Genomic DNA, 23,773 nt, shown 5'->3' with positions numbered 1-23,773 from the left:
ACTGGGTTGTTAGTCATCATATTCCGTACGAGACACGAAACACCATGCAGCCGGTGGAAGCAATTGACGGAAGAACCCTCTCTTCAGGACCTATAAGCCTGCAGACTAAAGAGATTCAACTTTCCATAAACCATCATCAACAGCAGATTACATTCGACATCATTAAGTCAGCCCATTACCCCATGGTTTTGGGAATGCCCTGGTTACAAAAGCACAATCCGTATATCAATTGGACAGCAGGATCATTATTCCTGGGCTCAGAGTTCGGTATGTCCCACTGTCTATCCCTGGACCCCTCCTCGGTAAATTCTAAAGAACCACCAAGAGACCAAGAAACACCACTCATGGTTTCCAACATCATACAAGTTCCAGAGGCCTATCAGGGATATGCTGATGTATTTTCTACTGCCATAGTCCAAGCCTTACCCCCTCACAGGCCCGAAGACTGTGCCATAGATACGGATCCCTCAGCTGTAATTCCCTTCGGCAGAATGTTCATTCTTTCCGAACCCGAGAAAAGGGCCATTCGGGAATACCTAGACACTAATCTTGAAATCGGCACCATAAGACCCTTGAAATCTCCAGCGGGTCCTACAACCAAGGAAATGTTTCCATGTGTAAGATGATACTGAATTAACTGTCTGTAAATGTAAAAGAAAGTCAAAATAAGCAGCTGTACCTTATGTAGACTGTGTATGCTGTGTCCAGCAGGAAAGCGGTGGGTATCGTATTGAAGAAGACTTCCACTGTACAGTCCAGGGCAATGGCGTGTATTTCAAAGTGCAAGCATCTACATCTAATAAAGTGTATACATGTGTAAGGTAATTCCAAATTAACTGTCTGGAAACGTAAAACACAGGATAAGCAACTCTACCTTATGTAGACAGTGTATGTTGAATCCAGCAGGAATGCGGTGGGTAACCATGGGAACCCTTGGCAGGATCTAGTCAGTGAAGAACGGCAGTAATGCATGGGTTAAGAAGCGCCACGTTATAGGGTCAAGTGTCATATCCAGAACAGTGGGGGTAGCATAGCTTCTATTACCTGCAAGTTATTCGGCAATGATAAGCTCGCTGCACGGAAGAGATGTATGGTGTCCGTATCCTAGGAGACTAATGTACGGAAGACCTTCGGACACCCTCTTGTGTAAACCTTTAAAGAGGCGTCCGATCGATATAGAAGACAGACAGGTAGTCACAACGAGAAAGGACCTGACGGCCATCTTAGAATGTACTTAGAAAGTAATGAATTGGTATACGGCAGTGCTCATGTTCAACGTAGAGGGACTACATGAGGCAACCCGACGGCCTACATGGTGGACAGTAGTCTATCTAGGTCAGGGCTTGACCTAAAGTGGCATCCTCACCACCCGGGAAGAAAAAGTAGCATAAAGTATAACGCTCTTAAGCAGACATTTCAACAAAAAATATATTATTTATATATATTAGGGTCTTTAATTGTCAACACATAACATTTGACGCTGCAGTCGAGCCTACAGATGGATCGATTGTCTGTGTAGTGGTTCTCACGTTTATGGCAAGATGTCATTCATAATTAAATTATAGGTCAACGGTGTACCAGCACTATATCCTGACATGTTTCGTAGTAGTTGCATAGCTGAGGTCACTCCTTACATTACAGAATTCTAATGTCTCAGTGTGTATACAGACAGTGATCCTTAGATTAACATGTGGCAAATAAATGTTCGATAACCATTTTAACAATATTTCTACAGAAAGATGACAGGTCATGACATGTACATATGCGTGATTCTGAAAATAATTCACAGTCTTCACCTTCATTACTAAAGCAAATAGGGCTATTTAATGAACAATGAATCTACATATGTATCAAATTAACATGTGAACGGTGAGTATTCGATAACCATTTTAACAGTATTGACAAGTCATGTCATGTACATATATATATATGAATCTGAGAAACACTCACAGACTTAACTTTCATTAATAAGGTCAATAATAGTTTCTAATTAGAATTGACAGTCAATTCTACATATGTACAACAACTAATGAACAGTTGAGATTTCTACTCAAATCTCAAGGATACTTACACTAGTGAAATCCTGAGCCTTACAAACATATCTCAAGCAATCATGATCGGGTACTCATATAAATTATAGATAGCAAATCATAATTTCACCAATTCCATTGTGGATTAGTAGCGACATATCATACCATCTGTATGTAGGATTCTGATGGTACTAGCATGTCCATAGATAACCAGGAAAATGTACAGTGTCGAACCAACAGGGCTACTACAATTGTATGTTGTAATTTATACAATCAACAGACAGCCATAGTGTATATCTGTATATGGAAAAATTATATGATTAAACAGAGTAAATCTACCTCAAGGACATATTCCTATCCAGACCTTCCAGGATATTGTTGCATGAAATGGCAAATTTTGCGGCACAAACCTTTATTTATTGCAGCATTTTTGCGGGACATTTTGTATTATCTGGAGGGTGTAAGATTGCCACATTGTATGAAAGAGGCAGAACGCAAGGTTACAAAAGAGCCAGGGTGTCATTATTATGTATCTTTTGTATTAATTTAATAGGAAGAATCACGGATGTCTCTGGCTTGGCAGAACAGTTTTTGTTTAGGCTACATTTTTGTTTTAATGTGCATGCCTATTTAATAGAATTAACTACATTGATCATTTTCAGTTGTAATGCTGAACTTTTCCCCTTCTATGTTCTCCAATCGCCCAAACACCCACACACCTCTCTAACCAACACACATCACACAGCTCAACAACTCCCCATTACAACTTGCATTCCTGAACCTCTCACTCTGTCAAACAAATACTAACGTGCTATTTCACACTGTCAAGTCACAATTTGCACTCCCCCACCCCAGCCAAACTCCAAATCATACTCCCAACTCACACCTTACACTCTACAATTCCTCCTGCAATATACAGTCCTTCATTCTTTTGTGCTGCTTCTGCAACGTGTATCCTTTCTCCCATTCTATTGCACTCTTTACTCATCTTTTTTCCCATTCTACAGCTCACTGCCTCTTTCGGGCCAACCACTTCCTTTCTGCTTTCTGGCTCACTGCTCCCCCTGACCACACGCCCCCTCTATTTTCTGTACCTCCGCTCACTCTCAGATTTCTGGCCCACCGCATCACTGCTTCCTCTGCTCTCTTGTGCACGGCTTCCTCCTCTGACCCACTGCCCTGCCTCTGCTTTCTTGCCTATCACATCACATCTCACCCAATACCCTTCCCCTCTCTCCTTTCCCTTTCATAGTGTGACCATTTTTAAAAAATTTAGATTTTGACCATGATCCCCAAAAAACGGAGTATTTAAGCTGAGGATATGCTATTTTTAGATAACTCATTTTTGGAAATTAGCAGGTCACCTTAATCTCAAAGGTGACCTGCGCATTTCCACGGGGCTGAGCTATAGTGCAAATTGTGTGCTGGCCAGCTGCCTTGAATAGGGTTTTGGGTTGTTTGACCGAAGTGTAATTATTTGTGGTGGAATTGACTGTAGTCAATTTTGCCGTGTATAGATTTGCACTTCAGCCAAACAGCCCAAAATGTACCTTTCATCACCAACCCACCACCAAGTTCTAAGTACAGAGTGCAAATAGTAAAAGGCACATTTCCTATGTGCCAATGCTTAATCATAATTTGCAGTACCAAGGTGCTCCCCATGAGAGAAAGGGTAAAGATCTGCTCTCCATATCTGGAGCCATTATATAAATAAATCACGTGGCAAATGTAATGATGTAATCACACATGTAGCCTTTAGGTAAATTGTAAAAACAATCTAATTTAAGGGATGGATATAATATAAGTGGTCTGATAATGTGTGTCATTATAACCTTTTTACCTAGGTCTAGAACTCAAATCTGGAATGAAACACAGATATTGGCTGTGCTATAGATAAACGTGATGTCGTCAAAGATGATGTTACGTGCCAAACATGTTAATAAAATACACTTTAAAGACATAAAGAGAAAACGTTTCTAACATGTGAAAGAACTCCCAACTTATACAAAGTAATCAAGTGAAATAAAATAGCACTCTTTTAAGAAGATTATCAAAATACTTACTACGGTAACAATATATCAGAGAAATGGAAAAAAGTGTCTATAACAATTAGATGCGGAGATCAACATAATCTTCATTCAATTTGTATTCTTAAAAGACATACAAAATATATAAAAATTACAAATGAACTCAAGGAAATATCACTCACATTTTACTGGCCCAGTTTATGTCAGGTGGTTAAAAGGTAGGTCTGTGGTCTATGGAAAGTTCTGGATCTAGATGTTAAAAATGTAAAAGATATAATTGAAAACCACCATCCAAAAAGAATGTGTAACAGTCATTCATAGTTACTCTGCACTAATTAACAAACAGTATGGTGAAATGATCATTGAAAAATAAGTAAAATAACAGCAATGTATCCATTTACATGTTCTCATTAAGAGTGCAGAATTTAGATGGCAATAATGAGTCCCCCATATACACAAATGCTGTGTCCGCTTGGTGAATTGTTGGAGGCGAATGTAATGAAATATGCAATGGTAGTGATCTATATATAGGAAGGTCCTTAATGTAACATATTATTAAAAGAAATGCAAGTTGCGTTCTTGATTGATTCCTTATATTCGAGTATCTAATCGATTTAACCAAAAGGCTTGTAACAGCTTCCTGTTGTGATCCCCTCCTTTATGGGATTTACTAACCACTTACAAAATGATAAATCTCCCCTGTGAGATACTGTGTGAGTGTTCCATAAACTGGCGAGTGAGTGAAGACCTCATATTGCATGTCATTATGTTTGATTTATGTTCAGTCCATCTGAGTTTGACCTTAGGACTTGTTCGCCCCACATACAGCAAGCCACAGCAACATTTACTCGCATAGATTACACTGAGTGTATTGCATGTAGCATACTCTTTCAATATATTTTTTTCACCTAAATGTGGGTTATGTATTATATTGCCCCTTTGTACATTGTTGCAATCACTACAATTAAGACACTGACACGTGCCTGATTTAGAATTTGACGATGTGCTCTGTAGTGTTCTAGGTGACTATCACGCAAATCAGAACCTCTCTGGTATGCCATAAGAGGTGCATAGGGATAACGATTTTTAGTATGAGCATCTAAAGACAGAATTTTCCAATTTGTTCTCACAACTCTTGCAATCCGATGGCTTTGCTTAGAGTATGTAGTAACATATACCAAGGGGGATTTGCCTGTTTTTTTTACTGTTTGCAAAATGTCTGTCCTACTAATAGACATTGCTTTCTCTCTAGCTCCATCTAGAATTCCTCTAGCGTAACCCCTGATCCTGAATCTATTAATACATTCATCACATTATCTGTTCAATGTCATGGGATTTCTAATAACACGTTTTAATCTCAATAATTGACTTTAAGGTACATTCTACAATAGTGATTTTGGATGGAAACTTCTGAAATCTAATGTGTTGTTGGCACCAGTACTCTTCTGATAAATTGATGCGTCCAAAATATTGTCCTCTTAATGAATTTCTACATTCAAAAAGTATAGTTCAGGGGCACTTATCTCCATTGTAAATTTGATTTTCGGGTGAACTCGATTCAAACAATGAAAACATGTGGTCAGTTGCTCTCTATTACCATTACAGATTCTGAAGATTTAATCAATATAGAATGTACAGACAATGATTGTATCTGACCATTGTAAATTGTTTAGTACATGTTGTGATTCAAAATGATGCATACAAATATTTGCATATACCGGGGCCATAGATGATCCCATTGATGTACCAGAAACTTTAAGGTAAATCCTATTGTCAATGCTGAAGAAGTTATGAAAAAGAATGATAATCTGTTCCATTACAAACTGTTTATTAGCAGTAAAGGTCTCTTCCTTTAGTAGGGTCCGCTCAATGCATCAAAACCTTCATTGTGCAGTGCAGAGGTGGAAAGATTATGAACACCCATAGTGAAATGAATGACTTGGGTAGAGGTAATTTGTAGTGATTCTATACAGTTCAAACAATCATTTGTGTCCTATAGGTAAGTGTTTGTTTTGTGTACTATTCGGTGTAGAAGATGATCTAAATAAACTGCAAAGTGTTCAAACATATTTGTGGTGCCTGCAACAACTGATCTGAAGGGAGGATTGTTGGCATTATGTTGACTTTTTGGGAGGGCATAACATACAGGTGTAATTGGAAATGTATTCATAAGAAACTGTCTGGTGGGCAGAGAAATCCATTCCTCATTTAAAGCTATATCCAGTTTGTTTTGTTTAAGGACCAGAAGAGACATATGATATGATATGATATGATATGATATGATATGGCATTTATAACGCACCCATACACAAGTGTTTCAGGGCACGACGAGGCAAGAGGAGGGTGGGCAGAATGAAGACAGACAGCGATCCTTCTAGGTCAGGTGTCATTCAGATTGCGCAAGTGCATGGGAAGGGAGAAGGGGGAAGTGCGAGGGAGAGGGGGAAGGTGGGAAGTGCAGTACACGGGATAAAGAATAATAATAATTAGTTAAATACTGCCAGCTGTTTGCATGTACATTGGTAAGTGCAGACAGACCGGTGTCAAATGCTGGTACTGGGACTGTAGGGATACAGAGACAGTCACGAGTGCGGGGGGTTGCCTGGAAGTCAGTGCAGGTGTCTGACTGGTGTGGAGGGGACCTGGGCCCGAGAACAGAGGGTGGCCAGGTAACCAGTGCAGGTTTAGCCTGGCATTCAACAAGGGAGAGGAGGAGAAAAAGCAGAAGCAAAGAGAAAGGTTTTGAGGTACTTCCGGAACTGGAGATGGTTCTCCTCAAGTTTCAGTGAGGCAGGGAGGCTGTTCCAGATGGAGGCCCCAGCCGACGCTAGAGATCTACCACCAACTCGTTGCTTGGAGCAGCGACTGACCATAGGGAGTTGGAGGTGGATGACCGAAGAGCTTGAGAAGGAAGATATTTAGGAAGCGAGAGTTGAAGGTATTGAGGCCCAAGGCCCCAGAAGGCGTTGTGGACTATGCAGAGGGTTTTGAATTTAATCCTCGCAGCCACTGGGTGCCAATGCAGAGATTTCAGTCCTGGAGAGATATGGTCCCTGGGCTTGAGGGCAAGGACAAGACTCTCAGTCCTGTTCTGGATAAGTTGCAGAGGGCGGAGAGTAGAGGCAGGTAGTTTCAGAAAGAGGCTATTGCAATAGTCCTGCCTATAGAGAACCAGAGCTCTGGAGACAGTGAGTTTCTGGGGGAAGGAGAGGAAAGGAAGAATACCTCTGAGGAGGTACAGCTGATAATGTGACTTCTTAGAAACATCAGAGATGTTTAGGAGCTGTTATGGTAAAAGTATGTTTACATTACCACAATCATCGGAGCCTTATCAGCTGGTTCAAAGGTTATTGTTGAATCTTTTGCGAGTTTGCTGATAATATCAAATTATTTTCTCTTAAAATTAGTAATAGACATCTATTTAAGTGATTCAACATATATTTCTCAAACATATTAAAAGCTACGTTATTCCCATGTGCATAGAAAGTACTCCTAGGATGCATTTCCAAGTTGCCCATAGTTACTGTTATATCTGATTTGTTGGGATTCAAGTGAAACAAAACAAAAATCACTTGTAAACACATCTTTCGCAAAAATCTGAACACATTCATCTTTTTCTGAAAAGGGATTAGAATTGTAACTTCGACAAATGACAGTCCTTTGCTCAAAGTCATGATCTCAGTTGCACTCAAAGGTTTGCTTGTTTTTGGTCTTAATTTTCGTTTTTTCATCTTCATGTTTTGTGCTGTTGTCACTGGTTCTATTATCTCACGAATGTGAGGAATGGGAGTATGAGTACGAAGAGCAGGACGGGGAGGTTCTTGGGTTTCCACAATACCACTTCCTCTCAAATTAGGGTCACTATTGTGATTACCACCCGATTGAGGTTTATCAGTGAGCTGCTAAGGTCTTGGTTTATTTGTTTGGTAATGTTCCTGCCAAGTATACACTATGTCATGGAGGTAGTCTAATGCAACCCGCTGGAATTTCCGTACCTTCCTTTGTTGAATCTGTTTGAGATTTCATTTAGGCTCATTAATATCTTGCAAAATCTGTTGGAACTGAGTGTCTGATAGTTGATAATGTCAATTTCTACTAGATACTCTTAATTGTATGGATAGTAACTGTCAAATCCATTAATAAGAACAGTTCTGAAATACATTTAAGATAATTTTATGAACAAATTATGAAAGCTTGCAACTCCAACGGAGTTTGGTCAGCAACAATATTTATTCAGCAATGCACAATGCATTTCAGGAAAACTTCCTTTCATTGGGGCAATCAATCAAACTGCTAGCAAGACAAAAGAATAGAATGTTAACCTTAAGTTTCAACTGATAATTAATTCCAATCTTACCTATGCCGAAAAGGTAGTCATGTATCAACTTCTAAAGTCCTGAAACATAACTTAAGGGCTGCATTAATGCATTAAAATCAATTAACATCAATTATCGCCATATTGAATCATGCATGTTCAACCCTACATGTGCCACGTCATGCCACTATCAGGATAAAAATATCACCAGCATGCTAATGCATGACACTGTACAACCTTACCTGGTGGAACTGCTGTTGTGATGTGAATCCCTCATCAACTCTGCCTAACATGGGCATCCCCATTGGTGCTACGAGGGTCCATGTCCAGCAGAGGAAATGGGCCTTTGGGTGGAAATATAGTGTTCAGGGTGTCTTCTCAGGCAGTGTGGGTGCTGGATGAGGCAGGCCATCTGAAATTACTTCAGACATTTATTGGTACTAGCTAAATAAGTCTGTCTGACAGATTGCACATATACGCATCATTGTTGAATGGAATATTCACCTGTATGTGGGAGGCTATTGCAATCCACATGACCACGTCAGTTGACTTCACTGAGGATGTCCGTATGTCCAGTCCTGTAGCTCAATAATGTGTCCAGAAGCATGGGAAGTTGATTAACTTCCCTCTAGAACACTATGGTGCTATCATGAGGACACATTAAGATCAGTCCACGGGAAAAAATAGAATAATCTGTACTTTATCCGTGGGCATCTGGACACCAAGGTACATGAAGAAGGGGTGGCAGTGCCAACAGGATACGGGTGTGTGGGACAAGGCCAATGGCATCATCTGTGTGGTTTAGTTGGAACCCCCATTCTGTGGTTTATCTAGGGATTGTGCACTCTGGCTATGCATGGCCAAAATCTGGTCCTCTAGGGCCACTCATGACAGGGTTGCGTGCATGAGGGACCCAATTGCAAAAAGGTCCTGATAATGGCTATTGTGAGTGGTCAAAGAGTCTGTATATTGAGAATCTGCCATAAGGCACCCTTCTATTGGCGGTGGATGTCCCTTGAGGCCAATATGTCTTCATGTAGAGATTGTATCAAGGAACCATGTATTCATGATAGAAATCCCTAGAGGCCAGCATCTCCTCATGCAGCGATTATCTCAATGAAGCCATGTCTTGACGGCACAATTCCCTACAGGCCAATAGCTATATACGTAGGGTGTTGGCTCAAGGAGGACATGTCTTGCCAAAGGATATCCCTTGATGTCAAAAGCCATCATGCCGGGATTGCCTCAAGGCAGCATCCTCCTTGTAAGTCGCCTGGCTCTGGTGTTGCATGTGTTCTCTCCTCTCCATCTGCAATAGGCATAGTTCAGCAGTCTGTGTGCCAGTTTTGGCCAGATGATGGATGTCCCAGGCCACCTCTTGCAGGACTTTGCCCCATTGGGCACTTGCATTCAGAAACTCCTCCTTCTACTCCAAGTTTCCAGCAGGCATAGATCCACTACATGTGTGTGGCCTATTAAGCCAGAATGCTGAAGTGCACCTCCATAAGCTGGTGGTTCACAACCCACCCACTGACATCAGCCTCTGCTGCAGCCTCCATGATGGTAGACGGCAATGTTGCACACAGAGAATCCACCACTGATGTTGGCCTCGCCACATCCAGGACCATGGTCCCTTGACTCTCCTTCTTAGACACAGCAGCCTCTAGGAACTGAAGGAGCTCCATGGCATCCGAACCACTCAGTGCTGTCCCCTCCACCATGTCCCTCAGTATGCTTTCAACATCTGATTTGGCAGCACACCCTCAGGAAACTTGTCACTAACATTGTTGTTCATCCATATCCACTGGCTGCCAGAGCCAGTGAATGGATTTCTTAGACAGACATCAGCCACTGCTGAGTGTGATTCCATGTGAGCCAAAAGATACTTTCACAATGCACTATCCACATGCATGACACTGTGTGTCCAGTGACATGTGTCTTGTAGATCATTTGCACGTATGGGCCTCACAAAACAATTTGGTATACAGTAATGTGTGCTGTAAGATCAATGTCAACCGGAAACATAGAAGAACAAACACCTTCTCTGATGCAGAACATGCATTGGAAGGGAGCATGGATGCATTACGGCAGTACTCATGGATGGGAGAGAAGGACCCCGGCCAACTGTTGTGCAACATTTGATAGCATATCAGGTGGTGAGGAAAGCATAAATATCATGCAAAAATGCCACTCACCACACAGCCCGGGTAATAATAAGCAGTGCTCAGATGCCTGAGGGTTTGTAGTGCTATATAAATGGAAATGATTATTGTTATTATTATTCTTCTTATTATTATTCTTATTATTATTACCTGATGTGGCAGCATTGGTGCCCATGGTTCCCACACCAACCACGTGCTCACTCATGATGGAGTTAGCCCCTCAACATGTGGTGATCCACCACCAGTAAGCTGGGCAAAGGACACATTGCTGCCAAGCTACTCCTTGGTCTGCCTAGTGAGGTCACCCATCCTTTTCTGGACCTCTTGCTCACAGTGCCTCTCCACCCCAAAGGCATTTAACTGATATGTGTCCTCCTGCCACATCCTGCACCACTGGGACACAGGAAGGGTACTGCCAGCCCATGGATACAGATTGACATGGTGTTCACTGATGTAATATGTGAGGATTTGCAACTCCTCATCAGTGAAGCTCTTCTTCCTTGGCACCCCTTCTCCCTATCTGTGGCTTTTCATGGGTTCCTGCATGTGCCCTCTCTACAAGATTGACCCTATAGTGAACCTTGGTGCACCTGTAACCTCACCACCAAATTTTGCTTTTGGACCTTTCTTCTGTTTTTGCCCCGTCATCTCCGTGGAACAATCTCACTCATGGTGCAATGCGATGGCAAAGGGAAAATGTTCTCCTTAGCAAAAAGTAAGCCACATTTACTGCAAGGTACCCCCAAATATTGCTGAGTGAGTGCATTCCACAAATGCAGCTTGGTACCCCAAATATTGCTGCATTTGTGCACATCAGGATTAGGACATGCGGGTGCGAGGCACGTTTGAGCAGGTTATGTACAATGTTACACGCATAGGTGCACATGTGCTGTGCATGCTGCGTGTGGCATGGAGCGTACGCACATAGGGCCTTTCTTCTAATTTTGTCACTGCTGCTTCGTGGATCCAGTGGAGAGACTTCTGCCTTGCTGTTCCTCTTTCCTTGCGCCATTTTGTCCCTCAACCTGTCATATTTTGCCTCTAAACATCAACATCTCCTGATACCTGGTAATGTGTCACTGGTTGCTCACCATTTGCACTGCCTTGGAGTGCCTGGTTTTCCTCCATAGCCTGTTCTTCTGTGGGTCCCCTGGCAGTCTCTATGGCTACCTTCTCTGCCATACAGAGACTTCCACACCCCTGTATTTCCATCTCAGCTCCACAGTACAGGTACAGCCAGTGCACAGGTTCACCCACAAGCATCAAATGCACCATGTTTACAACATGGGTGAGGCTGAGGGCTGTTAACATATCTGCTGCTGAAGTTGGCATCCTGGGTGAACAGGCCCTAACCCATTTAAGAATTCCTCTTTGATCCGCTGAAGCAGCTTGGGCAAGTGGACATTAATGGATGTGGAAGGACATCATCGCAGCCCTCAACCTGGAGGGGGTGGCAGTCCTTACTGTGGACAACACCAGTAAGTGCTGGGATGACCTGAGGATCCATAGCCAGATGAAGGCAAGAGCAGCCCTTGAGGCAGGTTCTTCCGTGCAGATGCACTCTGCAGGTCACCATCCAGTGACACTGAGTCACCTCCAGATCCTGGTGACGATAAACCCAGCCCTTCATGTCCAGGTCCTTGACCTGCAGGCCTGCATTCAAGCTGCTGGTAAGTTCTCACAGGGTGAACAGTACAAATGATGTAGAATGTCCTGGACGAGTATTTGTGAAGAAGGCAGCATTAGGTGACAAATAATGCTTGTTTACATGAAATGTGAGATACTTCCAGCATGGCCTCGGAAAGGAGACACAACCCAGATTAAGATTTTGAGGCCATGTACGGTACATTCCTGCACAACTCCTCTATGTATTGTTCAATTAAGGGAATAATGATTGCATCATGTCCACTCAGCCGGTGGCAATTTCGTGCATTTGACAATCTGGTTAAGAAAAACAGAAGCAGGGAGGCCTTGAATGAAATTGTTTTGGGACCAAGAGCGTTGCTACTTGATTCTCAGCAACGGGTGCATGTATGTGTTGCATACTTTCACATTGGGTTGTTAGGGATGCATGTAATAAGATATGGTTAGATGGATGCTACGGACATGTGTGGCCAGGTGCCATTTCCATCTCCCTGCCTGCAGGATACGCTTGGATCACTGCCTCATTGTTATTGTTATGTCAAATGAGTTCTTGTCATGTGTATGTGAGGACACGCCAATTTGCTATGTTCACATGTGCATGTCCCATTATTGCAATTTGTCATTTTACCTTCCCTTGTGTGACTCCATTCATTCAGATTTTCAATCATGGGCCTGTGTGTGTGAGGCAGTTGCTTGTTGACTTATGGTGACCGCATGCTACTAATACAGTTGAGGGGAGTGCACATAAATTGGCACTTATGATTGATTCCTATGTTATATCTTCCATTTTCCACAGGTGCAGTGACAAAAGAAGAGGAGACAAAATGTGCTGTGGAGCTGCATACCAGGATCAATGACTCCAGATACCATCACAGACTCCAGGTACGCCCAATTACATCAATCTGATTGCAGGCTGATGTGCCTGGGGGAGAGTGAACTTCTGATGGCACTGATGCTGAGGAGCCCCTGGATCCCATTGTTGTGGTGGACACCTCATCAGCAGAGGGACAAAGTAGTGGTGACATAACCACACAGGGGCCCCATGGAATTGAGGCCACATTGGAAATGCCAGGGTTGATGGAGGAGGAGCAGGAGGAGGCCAATGAAGACCTATCCATGTTGTCAGGTTGGGGTACCGAAGGGAATGTGCAGGCTGCACATCGGGACCTGAGACAGGAGGCTTAGCTGTCTCCTGTGGAGGGTTGAGCACACCTTTCGGTCCCATTGCCATCTGCTCAAGCACTACCCACCTTCACTGATGCCACCACCCAGACAGATACTGTACTTCCTGCTGTTTAGGCCATCAGCGATGGACTGCTGCCAATTCTGGTGGCTGGAGTGAGGAGGCAGGCATGTCTCTGTGATGCTGTTCAAGTGAATCATGAGCTGCTTGAACAGCATCATGGTCAGATATGCTGTCTCTGGTCAAAACGGGCCACAGCACTGCTTGGCGGTAGACTCTCTGGACAGGCCACTGCAACAGCCCCCTCCTCCTCATCTTTGCCCCAGTCAACCTCAACTGATGCCTCCATATCAACCAATACCATGGCCTCCAGTGCCCCTGTCCCACCATTGGAGAGTCTAGATGTGCCTTTGTCCCTGGCAGAGGTGGTTGTTGGTAGAGTGGCATATGAGGTGGCCACATAGCCTGACCGGGAACAAACAGGAGAACATGCTGTGTTTGGAATTGCAGGCAAGTGTTGGCATTGCAGGTGTTGTACTACCCTGACACAGACTATCACAGAATCAGAGGGAAAAACTGTGCCAGAGACACATTGCCAGGCAGCAGGAGATGTTGCTGCAGAAGAGGGAAATCCTTGATAGGATAGGAGCCAGTAGGAGGCATAAGGAGCACACATTGTGAACGTGAGGCAAAGAGGCAAGATGGCAGGTGCCTGCCCTTGCATCTTCCAAGGTGCAATTCCTGAGGCAACAGAATGAGGGGAGGCAGAGAGCACATGAGGCAACATTTGCAAGTGCCAGGGCTGGTTCTGCTGAGAGGCAATCGTGGGTAAGGGATGCCATTCTGGAGGAGTCTTGCAGAGCAGCAGATGAGATATAGGATCAGGGAGGACTGTCTGCGGGGGGCATATGTAAAGCGGGAATTAGTCATAACACAGCCATAGTCTACAATTTCAATGGACTAGCCCACTGACTCCTGTGCATAGTTATGTAGTTGTAGGTTTACTTTTACTCTATTTATTTTGTGGTGTATACCTTTTTTATTCTCTATATTTTTTACAGAGTTTAGCATTACTGCATACATATTTTGTTATTCAATGCAACAGTCTGCTGTCTCTTTGTGCCATGTGCTGAGCATGTCTTGGATTGTTGTTGTATGTGTGCATTTGTGGTTCTTAGATCATGTGCACCTTTCATTATTACACACTCTCCAACTGAGTATGTCCTATGCTGTCAGTTGGATTTAAGGTACACTGTGTGGCTCATAGTGCTAGTTTAGTGGAGGTACTGGGACGAGAACTTGTGTGTGCAGCCTTTATGTAGGATTGGGGGGCACAGATTAGTAGAGATATTGGAATGAAGATTTGTGGGTGTGTTCTTCATGTTGGATTGGAGGTGCAGACTAGTGGAGGTACTGGGAATAGGACTTTTTGTGCGCAGCCTTTATGTAGGATGGGGGTGCATATTAGTGGGGGTACTGGGAGGAGGACTTGTCGGTGTGGCCTTTGTGTGGGATTGGGGACACAGATTAGTGGAGGTACTGGGGCGTGGACATATGGTAGCAGCCTTTATGAAGGATTGGGGGGTGCAGATTAGTGGAAGTACTGGGATGAGGACTTGTGGGTGCAGCCTTATTATAGGATTGAGGTGCATATTAGTGAAGCTAATGGGATGGGGAGTTGTGGTGTGTCCTTAATGCAGGATTGGGGGGGCACATATTAGTGAAGGTACTGGAACAAGGACTTGAGGATGGGGCATTTTTGCAAGAAAGACAGAAGCCTGCAACTTTCGTTGAGCCACTGTGAACCATGATTCATGCTCATTCGACTGTGTTCATAGCAACAGGATTCTCCAGGAACTGCCTTTGTCAATTAGTGACATTTGAACCACTGTCCCGCTCATTCAAACTAGTGCCCCTCCATACTACGCCAGCTGAACAATATTGTTTCCTCTGCTGGAAGAAAGATGCATTGATGCACCTGTAATGCTCAAGTCGCCATATGAACCGCCTACCTTTTCATTGCAGATCCACCTTTAGCCACTTCTCCTCTTTGTCGCATGCAGAAGTCAAGTTGTCACAGTGTGCTGTTTGTGTGATTGTACTTGTGTGTTTGTGTCAGACTGGGGATATCAGATTTTGGGGCAGGGGGCTACATGTGTGTAATGACAGTCAGTGTGGACATCTGTTCTTACTGCAGCATGAGGTCAGCTAGATTTGACATATATTCTTACTGTAATATGGCATTTTTACTGGCATCATTGGTAAAGCCAACATGATGAGTATAGTTAGGTGGCCATACTATCCTACATTGGTGTATACCGTCAGGACATATTTTCGCACTTTCGCATAGAAATATTTACAGGCATCAAGCATAAATCCAACATGATTAATGTTGTAACAATGGCATTCTGGTTGAAACTTTTGCAGATAGTCTGGACATGTGTTCTTGCAGTGGCATGGCAATGTTACTGGCATTAAGGTAAAAGCCAGCTCGATGAGTATTTTTACTAGGGGTGTACCGAACTTCGGCTTTGAGTAAGTATTCGGCCAAATTCCGGCTGAAAAAAAGCTATTCGGTTCCGGCCAAATAGTTTCTTGCTATTCGGCTCTTGCCGAGTACTTTGACATTCTCAATTGAATAAAATGAAACATGATCTCAGAAAGGCAAATATAGACTTCAGTTTACAAAACTGAATAGAATTAGACAAGAGAAATTGCTATCACATAGCTGAAAAATATCTTATATTGTAACCTGATCTTTAAGGCATGTTTTGTTACAGATTCTTAGACAAAAAAGGTGCTCATCTGTTATACTTGGCCTGCAACAATACAGGAACATCTTTTCTTTTGGTGAATGTTTATTTGCAATGTGCACTTTTTTCACTTGGAAAAAACAAACTGAAAGAAATGTGCATAGATACTTTCAGTTAGTCATGCCACTTCTCATTGTGTACCTCATAGCCCCCCCTTTTCTTTTTTTAAGGACTTGAGTCCTAAGTTAAACATTATCTGACATTTTATCAGGAAATTATAAGTTGCATATGTTTTTTTTATTGAGGAGCAAGAGTGGCTAGGATAAGTTAAAAGTGAGCAGAATTTGTTTGGGTGGGGTGAATAGTTGTGAGATGGAGTTCACGCATTTCAGATTTCCTCTTGACTTGTGTCCTGCATGAGCCGACATTAACCATTTTATACATTTCTATGTGAGCTGCAAAGAACTTTCGAAACTCGACCACATCGACTTTGCAACTGGATTGAGAATGCAATGCATCTGGTTCACAAATGCAGCCCTTTTGCATTTGTGAATTCTCCTACTTTAACTGGCACTGAATATGCAACAATCTTCTTTACATTTGGTCCCTTTATTTTGGTTAAATCTGCATTATTTCTGGCTTTTAATACTTTAAATAAAGAAGCTACATTAATTACAATGAAGAGAAATAAAAGTATAGAATGCATTTAAAATGGTGCTTTATTTGTTTTCTTAATAAGTGGTTTTTTTTAAATTAACTATGTTGCTTCATATTCGACTTCGGCCGAATAGTTGACAAACTATTTGGTATTCGGCAGTATAATAAATATGCTATTCAGTACAGCCCTCATTTTTACATGGCCCTACTGGCCTAAATTGTTGCAACCATTCTCGACTTGTCTGATTACAGTGGCATGGCATTGTTTCTAGAAAATCCAAAAGGAATTTGTTCTAATGTGTGGATATTGTCATATTTTTTCATAACCAGCATGGACATGTACTCTTATAATATCATTACTGGTAATTTGGGAAAGCAAACATGAGTATTTTCAGTTATGGGAATACTGGCAATTATTGGTGGGGCCAGCGAAGTCATGTGCAGACCCAGTCAGCATGAAAATGTTTTTTATTCTGTCATTTATTGTGGGCAAAGTTATAATGATAATGCATTGCAAAATGTTGCTGTGCACTGTTGGGGATGTTCATATATTGGGTTGATTGAATCTGTGTTGTGCTTTCCCTAATTATTCACATAACACAGAAATTGTGCTGCAAAATGCACCATTTTAACCAATTGTTTTAAACATTTTCTCAGAAGAGAAACCCCAAAACTTCTACTTTTGAGGTATGGGTTCAAGGAAATAGGTTTCACAAAGGCTTTAGCTAAGGGTTTGAGTGATGTTAACTTCTTTGGGTTGAGGGGTTTTAATAAAGGGAATGAAAAATTGTTTAGAAACAATTTCCAAAGCAGGTGTAAAAGGTTTTGATAAAAGAATGTACAGAGAGTTTTCTACAAGTGTTGTCTTTTCGTTTTTTGTTTGTTTTTGGGTGGAGGGGAGTGAAGGTTTAAAAAATGTTTCACAAAGTGTTTCTAAAAGTATTTTCCAAAGAGGAAATTAACTTTTAAATAACTTGTGAGTAAGAAATAATGTGAGAATTTGGGACTAAAATGAAGGACACAAAAAATGGGCTGAAATGTCTAACGCACAAGATGTCCTGCCTGTTCACCAAACTTGCACACAATTTGTGAATTCATTTGTGAGTGCTGCCAAAATGTACAAAAACGTGCTAGTCAAAGTAAATTGACAATGCATTTAAAGGGAGAATGGAGGGGTCTGACACTCCAGAGTGTTTGAAACTCCATTCCCCCTAAGGAACTGTGGCGCGCCTAGAGGCAACGCAGGATTTAACTAGCTCACGTCAGCGCAGCCGTCCCGTAATCATTGTTGATTTTCCTGGCTGCACGGATCGTTTTGAGGGCAAATCTTCGTTTTCTAGATCTTAATGTATTACTGCTTGCCATTGAGAACATTTACACGTTATATTAAATGTTACTCGTTGTGTTCATAATAATATTTTAAGGTGGCTATGATGCTGGACTTATAATCTATGTGTTTTAATTGAACTGAATTTTAATAAAGAAGGTACAAACTATACTTGCACTAAAGGGAGAATGGAGGGCTGCGACATTCTAGAGTGTTTGGAACGCCATTCACCTTTAGGCACTGTACCGTTTATCTCGGTCGTGTCACCAAGAGGCAACGCATGCCTTAACTGACTAGCATAAGCACGGCCGTCCCGCGATCAGTGTTGCTTTTCCCGGCTGCACAGATCATTTTGAGGGCTAATCTTCCATTTTTAGATCTTAATTTAGTTAGTGCATGCCATTTCCTTGTGCCCGTGACCGTTCTTGCACACAGGTGTTGCCTGCTGGACTTCATTTGCATCCTTTGCATCTTGTACTCATGGTGGCCCTGAATCATGCTGTTCCTCTCTTCAGCTTGCAACATTGGGTTACTACTGACTTCTGCAATCGTATTCACTCTCCCCTCTTGCTTCTCCGCTCTTTTTGACTGCTTACTCTCTTTTCTGTCCTCCTCACCCTTTCTCCGTTTTCCTATCTTCTCCCCTTACTTTCTCTATGCACTTACTCTATCAGAATTGTCCCTGGACATAGTATGATAGCAGCTTTGTCTGTCTCCTCCCCCAGCCCCTTTATAGTTTTTTTCATCCCCCTCCCCTCCAGCACTATCTGAAATGTTGACAGGCCTAGTACGAAGTCGCTTGTTTTGTTCCTCCCCTCCCTTTCTGCACTCCTCTCCCTCACCTTTTGTTTTTCTCCTGCTCTACCTGAAATGTCGTCAGGCCTAGTACAGTAGTCGCCTGTCTGTTTCCATTTCCTTCCCACTCGCCCCCTCGCTTCCTTATCTATGTTTTAGCTCGATAGTTAATTTCACATCCTTACTGTTCATGTCCAGTAAGAATGTCATTGTATTTCCCCCTGTTCCCTCCCTTGCCTTGAAGCGTTTTGAAACACTTTTGGCCTAATTCACAGAAGCATTTTATAATGGCGAAATCCCATAGGAAAACACTCTGTGAATCAGGCCCTTTGTGTATAGGTACTATATAAATAAACTATCATATCATATCATTGAGAATATTGACACGTTTTATTAAATGTTAGTCGTTGTGTTCCTAATTATATTTTAAAGTGGCTATGATGCTGAACATATGCCTATGTGTTTTCATTAAACTGAATTTTACTGAACAAGGTACAAACTGCACTTCCACTAAAGGCAGAACGGAGGGCTCAAGCACTCGAGAGGGTTTGGAACTCCATTCCCCCTAAGCCATTGTGGCGTGCACCTTCATCTCGTTACCGAGATGTGACGCAGGCCTTAACTGGATTGCGTCAGTGCTTTGCGATGATGTGAAGTCTGTTTAGGTTTGTTTGCCCCCTAGTGCACGGGTCAGGGGGAAATGCTGCTCGGCGAAAATTGGACCTGCACCTGCAGATAGATATTGGGGCACACTTTAAGTCTAGTGGGGTGATGAGAGGGGAGGTGGCACCTATTTTGTTCACCAGGGATGCCTTGATGAAGCTAGATAAGGACCTGAGACATTTGACACTTCAGTCACTCAACAAAATTAGAGCTTTAGGAGTTGAGAAATCTAAGAAGCCAAAGTGCCCTGAACTTCAAAAACATAATAAGGTCCCTCTTAAAGCAGCTCTGTTAAATGCAAGGTCTGCAGTGAGGCACTCTCACGAAATAGATGATTTTATTGAGGTACATGAACTAGATATTATGCGCCTCACAGAAACATGGTTTACGGAATCTTCTCAGGTACTTTTTGCATTGGCTCGTGCCGGAAAACTATGTAATCCAATGTATTAATAGGACTAATAATAGAGGTGAGTGGGTGGGGTGGCAGTGATCTCAAGAGCTTCTGTAAAAAATGTCTCACTTAGAGGCCCTTGACTGGGAAACTTCCACCCAGAATGGTCACTGTACTGTGTGGACCTCATCTACCAGCTCTATTAAGATTTTATTTATTTATTTATTTATTTATTTATTTATTTATTTATTTATTTATTTATTTATTTATTTATGTTTTTATTTATTTATTTATTGAACATGTGTGTAGGCGTTTCTACAGCAAGATGGTGTTTCCAGGGGCCTCAAGGCTAAATGGGGAGGGAGCAAGGGGATAAATAACAATGGCAATAAACAGTAAATTAACAATGGAGGTCCTACTAGGGCTTGTGAAATTCGGACGTGCAAGTGCAGCAAAGGGAAAGGCAGGAGATAGGGAAGGGAGGGGGTGGGGGAGGTAGCAAGGTATGAGCAAGTGCTAGTGGGAGGTTGGGAGGGAAGTGCCACAGGGAGCCAGGGAGGAAGCCACTGGCTAAGTGTTAGGGCAGAGGGATCCCAAGGGTGGGAGGTGCAGCTGTCAGGCAGGGGCCCACAAGGGCAATGCAGAGGGGGGTGCTGGTGTCCACTGAAAGGAGGACCTAATACCCTGTGAGATTCATGAGAGAAGTGATTAGCAGGGAAGAGGGAAAGAGGTAGAGAAAAGCAGAGTTTTGAGAAGATTCCACAACGTGAGGAGGTCTGGCTCAAGTCTGAGAGGGGCAGGGAAGCTGTTCCAAAGAGAGGCACCACTGTAGAAAGACACCTGACCCCACTCTCTGTTTGGAAAAGCGTTTGACAAGCAGAGAGTTGGAATTAGAGGAGTGGAGGGCTCTAGCAGGAAATACTTAGAAAGAGAAAGTTGGAGGTATTGTGGTCTCAGGCCCCAGAAAGCCTTGTGTATGATGCATAGGGTCTTGAATTTGATCTTCACTGTCACCAGGATCCAGTGGAGAAATGTTAGGGTTACAGAGATATGGTCCATGGACTTGAGGCCAAGGATACATCTTGCAGCCCTGTTCTGAATTAGCTGAAGGGGGTTAGGGGGGAAAGGGGAAAGTAGGGATGAGTCTGTTGCAGTAGTCCAACCTAGATAGTACCAGAGCTCTGAAGACACTGAGCTTCTGAGGAAAGTTGGGGAAAGGTGAGGAAACGGAGAATGCCGCTAAGGAGGTGAAGCTGGGTGTGGGCCTTCTTGGCAAGGTTCAAGTTGTGAGAGGTGAAGGAGAGAGAGGACTCAAAGATGACCCCAAGCTTTTTGACCCAACAGGATGGTGATGGAAGAGGCCCCCGATTGGGCGGCCAGAGGGTATTAGGGAAATAGGGCACAGGTGTCCCAATAAGAAGGATCTCTGTCTTATTGGTATTAAGAGAGAGATCGTTTGCCACACACCATATAGGGAAGTTTGAAGGAAAGCTGTCTATCAGTTTAACACTGGAAGTGAGAAGAGAAGGAGGAGGTCATTTGAGCCAGAGAGGCGAGATAGATATTGAAGAGCCACGGCAAAAGCCCTGGGCCACACCGCATGTAGAGAGTGAGGTTGCAGAGGAGAAGGGGTCCAGTTGAAACTGGGAAGGGTGGTTAGTGAGGAAAGAGGTCAGCCAGTCCAGTGCCCAGTCTGTGATGTTTAGCATGTATCACAGAGCCATTTTATGAGGCTAAGTGGTTGACCGTGTTGAAGGCAGAGGAACAATCGAGGAGGATGAGAACAGCAGGAGAGTTAGAATCAATATTTGCAAGCATGTCTTCACGGGTGTTCAGGAGAGCAGTTTCTGTTCCTTTGGATGCCCAGAATCCAGATTGATGGTCGTGGAGGCAGCCAACAAGTTCAGTATTAGGGATTAATTGGGGGAGGGCCAACTTCTCCAAGCGTTTACCCAGGAATGGGGGGGTGGAAATAGGTTGATAGTTAGCAGGGCAGGAGGGGTCAGCAGACAGCTTTTTTAGGAGAGGGTTCACACAGGAGTGCTTAAGGGAAGGAGGTAAAGAGTCAGTGGAGAAGGAGTGGTTACAGTGGTTGGCAAGAGCCAGGGTGAGAGAGGAGATGTTGTCCTTAATGGTTCTAGAAGAGCAACGGAGCACCTGTTTGGAAGAGACCTTCATACAGCAGACAACTTTAGAAACCTCATCAGTTGCTATGGGCAGGAGGGAGGAGATTGGGGGTATGGAGGGAGGAGAGCCAAAGGAGGCAGGGGAGCCAGAGTGGGGTTGGCCATGGGGGTAGTAGAGAGTGAGGACAGGATGTCCTGAGTTTTGGATGTGAAATGAGAGGCAAAAGTGGTGCAGAGAGCCTGGAAAGGAAGGAAAGAGGTGGAGACTGCAGGTAGATGGGTGGGTTATTTTTAGATTTTGAAAGGTTCAGCCATCTTGTTAGTGGCTCCAGAGATGAGGCTTGGATGTGGGCCCTCTTCTTGCAGTGAATAGAGAAGCGAAATTGCCTTTGAACCAGGTGACAGGCCATTTTGTCAGAGGATGAACTTGAGGACTGCCACTTCCATTCAGCAACTTTGCACTTGCGTTTCAGGGATGCTAGATCAGAGTCATACCAGCCATTACATTTGGAGAGCAGGTTTAGTCAGATCCTCATGGCAGGGGCAAGGATGTCAAGGGTGTTTGAAATTGAGAGGTGAAGGTTGGTGAGAACAGAGGCAGGGGTGGGATGAAAGTGAAAGTGGAAGCAAAAGCAGCGACTGCCACTTACTTCATCCTTCAAATGACAGTGAAGGAGGCTGGCAGTGCTAGAGATGGCTTGGACAGAGGGCAGAGGGACCCCAAGTTAGAGGAGTGGAGAAAGTGGTTGGACCAGGAGAGTGACGTGGTGACCGGGTTAGCGATAGGGATGTCCCCAGAGATGAGAGCATCCAGAGTGTGTCTGGCTGAGTAGGTTGGCCCAGAAGGAAGAATAGTAAGAGAGAGGGAGTCAAAGAGGTCACAGGACCATGACGTGGCTGAATCTGGTGAGTAGAGGTGAATATTGAAGTCACAGAGGAGGAGGAGTTTGAAAGTAGAGGATACGTTGGAGGAGATGAGGTTGGCCCATTCAGAGACAAAGAGAGGGATAGGGCCAGGGGGCCTGTAGATGATAGCGAGGGTGAGTGAGAAAGTAGGAGAGACCCCCAGCCTACAGATGAGGCATTAAAAAGAAGTGTCGGATTGGGTAGGAATGATAGGGACCTACTGGGAGACTATCAGGGCCACACCACCTCCGGGTCGGTTGTTCCTGGGTATGGAGAGTAGTTTGTAGCCCTCTGGAAGGCAGGAAGGAGAGTGTCAAGAGCAGTGCCAGAGCTGGCATTGAACTACATTTCCGTAAGGGCAAGGACATTGAGGTCAAAGTCTTCAAGAAGGAGACAGATATCAGAGGAATGTTTGACAGCAGAAGGAATGCTCAAAGTATCGAAGTGAAACTGATTTCCACCTTTGAAGGTTTTCCGAGGAGGGGTACAGGGGCGTGGTACTCCCGTTGTTGGTGGTAGAGAAGTTAGAGAGCAGGTAGGAAGAGTAGCAGGAGATGGGAAGAAGTTAATGAGAGAGGGCAGGCACCGGTCAAGACGGAGAAGAGTAGGATGAGAACATTGGGACATGATAGTGCCATTGTGATAGACATTAATAATGCACCTAGAGGATGAGAAGTATGCCAAGAGTACTTCCCATCTAGTGCCACCATTAATGGGTGAAGATTAGAAAGGGGAGAGAGTTGATACCATGTGAGGCAAACATAGGTCCGCGAAGGGTACAGAAAAGAGTA

Source organism: Ambystoma mexicanum, chromosome 7q (assembly GCF_040938575.1).
Source record: "Ambystoma mexicanum isolate Mex_15411 chromosome 7q, UKY_AmexF1_1, whole genome shotgun sequence".
Lineage (NCBI taxonomy): Eukaryota > Metazoa > Chordata > Amphibia > Caudata > Ambystomatidae > Ambystoma > Ambystoma mexicanum.
The sequence above is the reverse complement of the archived record's forward strand: the minus strand, read 5'-3'. Positions refer to the sequence as shown.